Below are 12,109 nucleotides of genomic sequence, written 5' to 3' on the forward strand. Positions count from 1 at the left end.
AAATGTTGTGTAACTATCGTACAATCACATAAATGGGTCTAATTGTAATTATTGACATGTTTCAATATTTATTTAAATAATTATTTATTATTGATTATTTAAAATTATTTAACATTTAAAATTTCAAAAAATTGTGGTATTGACATGTGTCATTTTTTCTTCTCCTTTAATATATAGATAGATTATGATTCAAGTTTTAATATATTGGTAATGTAATTAAGTGTTAGGTGTATGGTATTATGTGAATACCCTTAGATTTATGATATTGGAAAGAAATTGAGACTTAACCCTATGCTTGAAACTTAGGAACTTGATTATAGATTTGGGTGAGTTTTTGAGTCTAGGCTAGACATATTATAATATGGGTGTTGTTGGGTTAGAAATCTTACTGTGATTATTTACGTGAATAGATTGCATTAATTTGGAAGCTCAACGAAAAAGGAAGGCTCAAGTCCCGGAGTGAATTGTTGATTAATTGAGGCAAGTGGATTTTCAAACCTTTGTGAAGTATGGAATTTGTGTATTTCCTTGTAATATGTGTTTGGGGGTAATGAGACTTGGTGATGGGTTGACTTGTCCATATCGATTAATTCTAATGATGAAAAAGGGTAATAAAAGCAATGGGATTAATTGTTGGTGTGTGATGTGTTGATAATGGTTTGAAAGGCTTGTTGACTCATTGTTGATGTTGTATACGATTGTGTTGTTGTGAATTGTGCATTATTATGAAAATGATCATCTCTTCATTATTTGTGTGAACATGTCATTTGCATTGTTCTGAGACATGATTGGGACAAGTGTTATGTGAATTGGGAAAGAGTAAGAAATTAAAGAGGATGTACCATTTCGAAGGACGTGTCGCGTGCCGCGACGGATACTATATTTCAAGGGACATATCACACGCCGCGATGGATTCTATTATCGAGGAACGTGTCGCACGCCGCGACAAATGCATGGATAAATATGTCCCCCATGGGTCCCGGACGGAGAGACAACGGGTGTGTATTGTTAGGTCAGGCATGCATCACTATACTTGGCATTGCATTTCATTGCATTGCACATTTTTAATTTATCATTGATGAACTTGATCTTGTGTGTTGCTGATCTTGTGAGTGCCTTTATGTGGAACTTGTGATTGATGAATATTGAGCTTGTTGTTGAAAATATGAAATTGTTAGAGTGTTGTTGTTGAGTTGTGTGCTTTGTAAATTGTGAACTGTTAGGTTGGGCTGATTTTATGCAGGTTGTAGCTATGGAGATTCGGTTGGGGGTGTAAGGAGTACCCATATTCTATTCCCTTAGCTTGCGTATAGACGTTTACTTGTTGAGTACCGTGTGGTTTGGTCCTCACCCCTTGCTTCTACAATTTTTGTAGGTTACGAGCCTGGATTTTTGTGATACTTTCCATTCTCTTCTTTTCCGAGGCTTCTTGGAAATTTGTGAGGTAGCTGTTTTTCATCTCAACAGACCTTCTTACTCCTATATATTTATGATCTTGTTCTATTTTAGAAACAATGTCATTTGAGACTTTTGTTTTTCTTTTGAATAAATTGTAATACATTAGAGGCTTATACACGTGACAATCAGATTTTGGAGGTTTTATTAAGTTGACTTAGTTATTCGCACTTATGATATTTTGAGGTTTCAATTTGTCTTACTTCCGCATTTTTGTGATTTTTGGGTTTTAAGTTTACTTATCTTGGTAGAATAAGATGAGTGTCATCACGTCATTTTTGGGTCGCGACACTTGTAAGGAGCATATGATTTGCGCCTTGTCCTTTACATAATAATTAAAAAACAAATTGATTTAAAACTTTTGCATGTCAAGTTTATTAAAAAAAAATTATTATATGTATTCAATAAAATAATTTATTTTAACAATTGGAATTGTGCTCGAATATCTCCTAATCTAGAACCACCACTTGCTCTCTTATTCAAGTTGCCTTCTTGCTGCTGTAACCGTAAATATTTACACGTTTGATTTTTATACTAAAAAAATATATAAATTATTTTTTATTCTGATTTTTAAGTGGCACGTAAAGAGAAAAAATGGACAAATAATATGAGACGGAGTCAGAAGAAGTAATTAGAATATAAAGAACATTGTAAAAACAAATAAATATGTAATTTGTATATTACATCACATAAATTTGGATTTATTCTCCTATGTAATTCGTAGAAGGATTTAGTTCAATCTTAATTTGTGGAGAACTGAATTCCCTGCATGGAATATTCCGGCATATTTCTTCGAATTTTCATAAATCCTCCTCCCAACTAATAAATAAATAAATATTAATACCATAAACCAAAAAGATTTATCGACCGTTGGATCAAAATCTAACGGTTTATATCCAAAACTAGTTGAGGATGCTGAAAGAACAAAACCAAGTGGCTACAGGAATTTGAGTGGCTTTGACCATTTATAATATTAAGTTTGTGGCAAACTTGATTTTATTGAATATATATAATATTTCAAAAATGATTTTATTCAAAAATTCAAAATAAATGATTTTATTTAATACATATAATAAATGTTTTTGATCAAAAATTTTAATCATTTTTTTAAAAATAAACTTGACATGCAAAAGTTTTTAATCAACTTTTTAAAATTATTATGTAAAGGACAAGGCGCAAATCCTATGCGCCTACAAGGTGCAGACACAAAACGCAGACAGCTCGCCCCTTACTCCATTAAACTTGATTTAAACGACGTTAAGAGAAGTTGTCATTTTGGTTATCAACTCAATTTTATTGTCCTTCTGAAATTTTTGACCAATTTTCTTGCCCTTTTAGCTCCGGACTCGTTTAAATTTGAAACATAAAAAATAAAATTGAGCATGTTTTTGACCCTTCAGTCTTTTTTTATTAATTGTGTGACAGACATTTTGTCAAAGGAAGCATTCACGAGAAATTGTAAATTAATTGTGTTAATCCACTTATGTCTTCAATTGATCTTTTATTGATAATTCTAGAGTTAACTCTTGATGACTACATATGAAACTACTACGGTTACTGTGTAAATTTATGAAAATATGACCTATATTATATAATACTAACATAGTCTCCTCTTCTTTTATTTTGAAAAAAGCGGGCTAGAAGGTTAAATAAGTTTTACCTATACAATAGTATTAAGGAAAAATTGTGCATTATAGTAAACTATTAATTCGAAATAAATATTATAGCTACAACTTTATTTAATTCTAATTCGTAGCAAACACTTTGACATTCTCGTCTCTCTTCTCTGAATCTCACTCGCCACTCTCAATTCACTCTCTCGCCTCTCTCACTTTTATACAAACACAAATGTATAAATTGTGTTTGTATTTGTATAAAGCGAGAGAGGTTGTATATACAAATATAACTACATATCTCTCTGTTCTATACACTTATAATTATACTAATACAAATCTTCTCCTGCCTAGTTCTCTTTTGCCTTTCTCTCTCTCGATTTATACAAACACAATTATACAAATACAATGTACAATTTGTGTTTGTATAAAGTGAGAGGGAGATTTGATATACAAATACAAATGTTTTAACTCAATTCAATTGTTTATTAACTTGATTCAATTGTATACAAATTCAAATTTTATGTAGATATACATATACATAGTAGCTACATATATACAATTATCTAACTGATATACATATATAATTCACCTCTCTCCACTCTCTGCCCTCTCTCGCTCGCCTCTCTCTCCTAATCTCGCTCGCCACTCTAACCTAACACCAAGAACATATACATATATAAATATAATTTTCATAGACACGAATGTCTGATTTATACAAATCAGATGCTCCATAGCAAACTATGTTAATTTTCTATGGAGCGCAAATAACAAAACTATAGCTATAAAACACTATTATAATTTTTATGTTTGCTATTCCTAAAAATTATCCTACGAAGAAAAATGTCAAGGTGTTGTAAAACAAATATGGATGCCATGTAGGCCCCAACAATTTTTTGACTTACGTCACTTGTAATGGTGTAAAACCAAGGCTCAGGCCATGTGGGACTAACCCATTGGAGGGCTACCGTCACTTGACCAATTAAATGGCCAAGTTATACATTTGTAAGTCATCTTTTGTCTATAAATAGCCACCACATTTACGAAGGAAAAGACATATATTGAAATACAATACTCTATCTATTTTTCTTCTTTTTAGTTTGTTAATCTTAGTTTGCTAAGTAATTATTTTATAACATGTTATCAGCACGAGACTCTGTTAACTTGAGCTATAAATAGATAAAAAGGGTAAGGATTTTATTTTTTCTAAAAAAATGTGTAATATTTCTAAACTTGAATTTGTTGCCTTGGATATATCGGGCAAAGAATAATCGTCATGGATACTAGACGATGAAATCCACCTGGATGCGATGAGTTTGATAGACACCATTAAAAATGATAACCAAGCATCCAGCCAAGGTTGTGCCAAATCTATGATATTTCTCCGGCACCATCTTGACGAGGGGTTGAAAATACAATGCCTCACTATTAAAGACCCCCTTATACTGTGGAATAATTCGAAAGATAGATATGACCACCTGAAGTTGGTCATTCTTCCACAGGCACGTCATGATTGGTTCAATTTGAGGTTAATTACTAGATTTTAAAAGTATAATTAAATATAATTCTTCTATGTAGAGAATTATATCACACTTAAATTTATGCAGAGAAGATGCCACTGAACATGCTAAGCTTGAGAAAACATACTTCACATTTTCTGCCTCGAGTATGCTCCTACAACAGCAATATCGAGAAATGGATTTTAAAAAATATTATGAGTTACTTTCACATCTTCTTATTGCTGAACAAAAAATCATGAAAGTCGGCTCGTTGGTTCTATGTCACTTCCTGAAGTGAATCAGGCAAATTATCACCAACGAGAAAGAGGTGTGGCTCTGATTGTGGCCGTGGCCCCGATCGTGGCAGTGGTCATAAAATAAATTTTAATCATGATGGTCGTCTTGCACCAAAAAATGATCAACAGTATAAAAGGAAGGGTGAAAAACAAGAAGTGATGCAAAAGAAAATTTTAGAAAGTGTTTGTCATAGATGTGGAGGAATGGGGCACTAGTCACGTACATGTCGATCATCTAAGCGTCTCGTTCAGCTCGCATTCTTGAAAAAGGGTGATAATAATCCAGAAGCAAACTTTATCTCTGTAGATAATATTTAGCCCATACATAAGATGGATAATAATGCATAAACAATTTTCATCTCTGAAGATAATGTTGAGTCTATGCATCTAAATGTAGCTAATTTCTTTGTATTCTCCGAAGGAAAAACGATCAGTGATGAGCCCGCGATAATCTAGATAATTTTCTTTTTTGTTTGTTTGTATTAGTTGGTATGTTTATGTTTTTCTAATTCCTGTAAATAAATAATGTTTGTATAATAACCCTGTTTAATAGTAATATTTTACTTTGTTTATATCTTTTTTGAAGAAAATATGGATATGCCCCAAATTTCGTTTGGATCAATAATCTAGCATGCAAATATTTGTGTAGTTGACAGTGGAAAAAACACATGACATATTTAAAGATGAGAAATACTTTTTCTTACTTGCTTAGAAGAAAAGCAAATGTTACTACAATTTCTGGTAATTCGAAATTGATTGAAGGCTCTAGAAGAGCTACTATATTTCTGCCTAAGGGGACAAAACTTGTTATAGTAGATGCAGTTCTCTTCTAAATCCCCAAGAAACTCGTTAAGTTTCAAATATATCCGCCGAAATGGATATCATATTAAGACACTAAATGAAATGAATATTGAATACCTTGGTACAACCAAGAATATCTCAGGCCAAAAATGTGTTTTGGAGAAATTACTAACCTTATCTTCTAACCTATATTATGCAAAAATTAGTACAATCGAAACACATTCGATCGTAAATCAAAAGTTTATTGATTTAAATGTGTTTGTGTTATGGCATGACCGAATAGGTCATCCTGATTCAATAATGATGAGACGAATCATTGAAAATTCAAATGGACATCCGTTAAAGAACCTGAAGATTCTTACGAGTGATGAGTTTTCATGTGATGCTTATTTTCAAGGCAAATTGATTACTAGGCCATCACCAATGAAGGTTAACGTCGAATCCCTTCAATTTTTAGAACGTATACATGGGGATATATGTGGACCTATTCACCCATCTAGCGGGTTGTTTAAATACTTTATGGTCCTAATTGATGCATCTTCATGATGGTCTCATGTATGCCTCTTATCATCTCGCAACCTGGCGTTTGCAAAATTATTGGCACAAATGATATGATTAAGAGCGCAATTTTCAGATTATCCCATTAAGACAATTCACCTTGATAATGCTGGAGAATTCACATCCCAAGCTTTTGATGATTATTGCTTATCAATAGGGATAAAAGTTGAACATCATGTAGCTCATGTTCATACTCAAAATGGCCTTGTGATGGATAATTAAATGAGATGACTTTAGATAAGTTTTGAATGTGAACTTTGCAATTAATTGTCTATGTTTCATATGTGTAGGTGTGCAAATTAAAGTGTTGAACATGATTAGTGAGAAAGGACAACAAGAATGCTAAAAAAACAAAAAAAAAAAACAATGTGCATCTGCTAAGCTATCCGCCTCGCGCGGTGGTCGAGCGCTCAAGTGTACAGCGGTGCGCTCGCGCAGAAACATTAAAGAAGTTGTTGCCTCTCCATTCGCCGGTTGCGCGCTTGAGTTTCCAGTGGCGCGCCCGCGCGGCGTGGAGGCGTGAAATCATTAAATGAATGGTGTTTTTGGAATTTTGAAGGGAACCATATGCTATATGATGTTGGAACTTTCCCCAGGATAAAATATCGAGGAAAAGAGCAAAAGAAACGTTAGGTTACGAAGGAGATGAGGTGGAAAACGCGGTACTCTACTCGAATCCAAAATGGAAGGTGGGATTCAAAGTTTGATTGTTTTGTCTTCTTTTTCATCTTTGTTCTTAGTAAACTTGTTCTCATCCATGGAGTAGATTCTTAAAGGGTATTTGACGAACATGATGTATTGAGGAATTTGTTGGGATTTTGATTTTCATTCTTATGCTTGAACTTGTTGTGGGAATTTGAATTAAATTGCAACCTTGTTCATTATTTTATTTAATCGAAAGAGGAATATCTTGGTGTATATTTTTGCATAGTTTTGTTGGATTTAATCAATATATTTTCTATAAAGTGATTGAAGGGGGTTGTTGATAATTATTGATTAAATCTCAAGAAAAAATAGTCGAAGGACGTTACTTCCTTAAGAACACTCATTAACATGTTCTTGCATAATAGAATCACAGGATTATAATTGGTTTATTCTTTAACTTAAGATTTACTCGAAAGAAAAATCTAAGGCTTAAGGATAATCTAATAAGCTATCAAATTTGAGAGTATCGATAGAACTTTAGATGTGATAAATGAATGTGGTCAAATTCCAACTATCATTATGCACTTGTTTCGTCTTGTACCCTATCTTTTATTATTGATATTAAACTTTATAGTTACCAATTGTTTTATCATCATTTAGTCTATAAAAGTGATGCATAACCACAACCAACTCCTTTCTTTTGATCACCTGAATAATAGTTAGCAAGATTTGATTGAATTATTATTTGTACCAATCCCTGTGGAGACGATCTTTATACTATACTATCTTTGACTAGCGAAGCGCTAAACTTCTAGTGTGTTTGTGCTCGTCACCTTGCTAAGTCATTTATTAATAGCAAGACCTCTACTTATGAAAACTAAGTTGCCCACTACAGTTTGGAGTCATGCTATCTTACATGCAACATCACTTGTTCGTCTTAGATCGACTCATTATAATAAATACTCTCCGTCACAATTGGTATTTGGTCATGAATCAAATATTGCTCATTTACGAATTTTAGGATGTGCTATTTATGTGCTAGTAGCACCACCTCAGCGCACTAAGATGGGCCCCCAAAGAAGGTCAGACATATATGTTGGGTTTGATTCAGCCTCTATAATTCGCTATCTTGAGCCATTAACGGGTGATTTATTCACTGCAAGATTTGCAGATTGTCGATTTGATGAACAACTTTTCCGCAATTAGGGGGAGAAAAAAAGAAACTTAAAAGTGAAATTGCATGGAAAGTTTCATCATTATCTCATTTTGATCCACGTTCATCTATGTATGAACAAGAGGTCCACAAGATCGCCCATTTGCAAAACATAGCAAATCAAATACCAGTCGCATTTACTTATTTGAAAAGGATAACAAAGTCACATATTCCTGCAGTGAATGTGCCTATAAGGATTGACGTTGTCACACCCCTTTTCGCGCACAGCGTCGGAAGGGTTTTTCCATTTTAAGTGACGTTATTGATTAAATGATTATTTTTAATTTTTAGAGTCGCCACTTGGAATTGAGTTATTGTGTTCCAAGTCACCTTTTTATTTAATCTCTAATCAAAAGGAAATGACTCTTTATTTGGTCTGCGAACCAGAAATTCTGGTAAGGAATTCTGTTGACCGAGGGGAAGGTATTAGGCATCCCTTGAGTCCCGTGGTTCTAGCACGGTCGCTTTTATTGACTTATACTTATCTTGATATATTTTTGGATAATTTGTGTCTATATGCCACGGTTTGCTTATTTTTATATTGTTGAGTTTTTATTAGTATTAAATCGGAGGCATAACTGCATTCTCGGTCTTGACATTTTGAGACATGACTGTCTTCCCCTCTCGAGTTCATCACACCTAATAATCTCAATTTACACCTCTTGGTTTGAATTAACAAAATTAATTATTAAAATAATTTGGCCAAGGTGTGTAGCCGCATTCTTGAATTTGGCCAAGGTGTGTAACCGCATCCTTGAGTTTCTTAAGTATCTCAAAAAAATGTGGAACCACATTCTTAATTGAGATGAAATTTAATTATTATTGTTACATGAACTAACAAAAATTTTAAAAAATTATACGTTTTTTTTCTTCTTTTTTTTTCTTGATTTTGTGCCTCCGTCCGTTNTTGTTGTTTTGGTTATTATTTTATATTCTTTTCCTTTCTTCTTATTCTTTTTTTTGTGTCGTATATGTATGCAGGTAGTCTACATTGTTTTTGTTTTTGTTTTATTTTTATTTCTTATTATTTGATAAAGGAAAAAAATAAAAATAATGAGCATTGTATATCAATCCAACAGTTATTTTTCTTAAAATAATATCCAATAGCCTACTTTAGATGATAACTAACACTAGCATTAAACAAATTACAAATCAATTCTACCTCACAAATCCCTCATCCAATATTATCATAAACTATTTTACTATTTTACTATTTTAACGTATTTAGGCTAATAACGAAAGAGGCTATATTTTAAACAGTTAAATGCATATTTACAATAAAGTATCAATACTAAAAATAATAAGGAGAGAAAAGTAAGACGTACTATCGGAATCAACTGTATAGATTACCTAATACATGGAATCAATTAAATAACTTTGTTCATGCTTTAATCCACAAATAAATATATTAAAAATAAGTAAAAAGAAACAAAATATGAATTTGTGTGGTAAAAATAGGAGAAAGAACGATATCACCGGATACTAGACATAAAGATCAAAATACGATACTATACAAAATTTATTCTAAATTTAACAATATACACATATTTACCGTATTTCAATAGTATAATGTAAAGGTTGAACAAGCATAGAATTTGAGCCAATTCATAACATTGGAATTAAATACTATATAATCATGAAAATTAAATTATAAAATAAATGTTAAATAGTACCTTTTGCGAAAATCAAACTCACGAAAAGAAAGCAATCCTAATAGGAAATCACAAACTTGAAACCACGAAAGCAAACCTCAAACTCAACCTTTATTTGTGAGTGGAGAAAAATATGTATAATAAGAGGAAGAATACGTATGTGTTGTACGCGTGGAGAAAGAAGTATGTTGCTGAAAATCATTTTTCTATTCTATTTTTCTTTGCTGATGATCTATATCCCTTTTTTTTTTTTGTGCAGATTTTTGTGTGTTGTGCGTCTGTATGTTATTTGGATGAAAAAAATATTTTTTTGATCTTGTTTTCTTTTCCTTCCGTCTGTGTGTGTATCTGTGGGAAGTGTAGGTAGTATATAAATGTACGTGTATATGGGTGTTGTAGTGTATGGAGTAGTATAAGGGGGAAGTGGGGGTGTGTTGTACCATGTACGTGTGTGTGGATGTGTTGGGGTAGTGGAATTGTGGTAATTAGCAGGGAGAAGTGGGGTGATGCGGTAGGGTTAGGTTAATATAATATAATAATTTTCAGCTAAAAAAAATTAAGAAGCTAATTATCAATTATAATTAAGAAATACTAAATTAAAAGTAAAACATATATTTTTTGTTATTTTTAAATCTTTTAAAATAAGCTTTGCTAAAATAGGAAGAAGTAAAAAATCTAACTTAGACATAAAATAAATATTTAAAGAATTAAAATAGTATAAAATTTTATGTTCGATCAAAAATTATGTGTCTACAAACGTCCCAAAAAGATCATCTACAAGTGTCATGACTTCCGAATCACAAACACGCCTGAAGCGTGGTAGACCATTGGGTTCAAAAGACAAAAATCCTAGAAAAAGAAGCGCGACAAAATAATAAAGATGACATTATAAAAGAGTCTCATGAAGATGTTCAAGATCTGATTAGTTCTGATATTCTTGAAGAAATCAGTGAACCCGAGACTCAAGTGAATGAAGAACTTTCAATAAGTTCTACGGGTGATGGGATAAGTTTAGATCGATTGAAAATTATAGTGGATAATATTTTTGCATATAATGTTGCACTTAACATTATGCAAGACAGTGAGGATCTTGAAACTCTATTTGTCGAAGAATGTCGACGAAGATGTGATTGGTCGAATTGGCAAGAGGCAATTCAATCAGAATTAGACTCACTTGCTAAACGTGAAATTTTTGGACCTGTAGTCCAAACCCCAATTGGTGTAAAATTGGTTGTCTATAAATGAGTTTTTGTGCGAAAGTGAAATGAAATTGTAAGATACAAGACACGCTTGTTGCACAAGTATTCTCTCAACAACCCGGTGTCGACTATGAAGAAACATATTCACCGGTTATGGATGCAATCACTTTTGAATATCTCATCGGCTAATATGTTCATGAAAACCTTGAAATACATCTGATGGACGTGGTTACAACTTATCTTTACGGTTCACTTGATAATGAAATTTATATGAAAATTCTAGGACTTAAAATGCCTGAAGCATATAGTTCAAAATATTGAGAAATTTTTTCAATCAGATTACAAAAGTCATTATACGGCTTAAAACAATTGGGAAGCATGTGGTATAATTGCCTCAGTGAGTACTTGATAAAACAAGATTATATAAATGATGTCATTTGTCCTTGTATTTTTATTAAGAAAATAACATCGGGGTTTGTTATTCTTGTTGTTTATGTTCATGACATTAATCTCATTGGAACTCTAGAAGAGGTCCAAAAGACAATTGAATATCTAAAGAAATAATTTGAGATGAAAGACCTTGGAAAGATAAAACTTTGTCTTGATCTACAAATTGAACATTTAGCAGACGGGGTCTTCATCCATCCATCTGCCTATTCTGAGAAAATCTTGAAATGATTTTACATGGACAAAGCACATCCATTAAGTACTCCAATGGTTGTCCGATCACTTAAAGAGAGTAAATATCCATTCCGACCTCAAGAAGAGAATGAGGAACCTCTTGGTCCAGAAGTACCTTATCTTAGTGCAATTGGTGCACTTATGTATCTTCATAATGCTACGAGACCTGACATAGCATTTTCTGTTAGTTTGTTAGCAAGATATAGTTTTTCCCCAACACGAAGACATTGGAATGGGGTTAAACATATATTGCGATATCTAAAGGGGACTAGTGATATGGATCTATTTTATACTAACAAAGATAGTGCAAATCTTGTTGGTCATGCAGATGCATGTTATTTATCTGACCCACACAAAGCTCGATCTCAAACAAGCTATCTGTTTACATACGAAGGTACTGCTATATCATGACGATCTATGAAGTAGTATATTGTCCCTACTTCTTCAAATCATGCTGAGATAATAGTTATTCACGAAGCAAGTAGAGAATGCGCATG

This window comes from Solanum stenotomum, chromosome 2 (genome assembly GCF_019186545.1).
Source record: "Solanum stenotomum isolate F172 chromosome 2, ASM1918654v1, whole genome shotgun sequence".
NCBI lineage: Eukaryota > Viridiplantae > Streptophyta > Magnoliopsida > Solanales > Solanaceae > Solanum > Solanum stenotomum.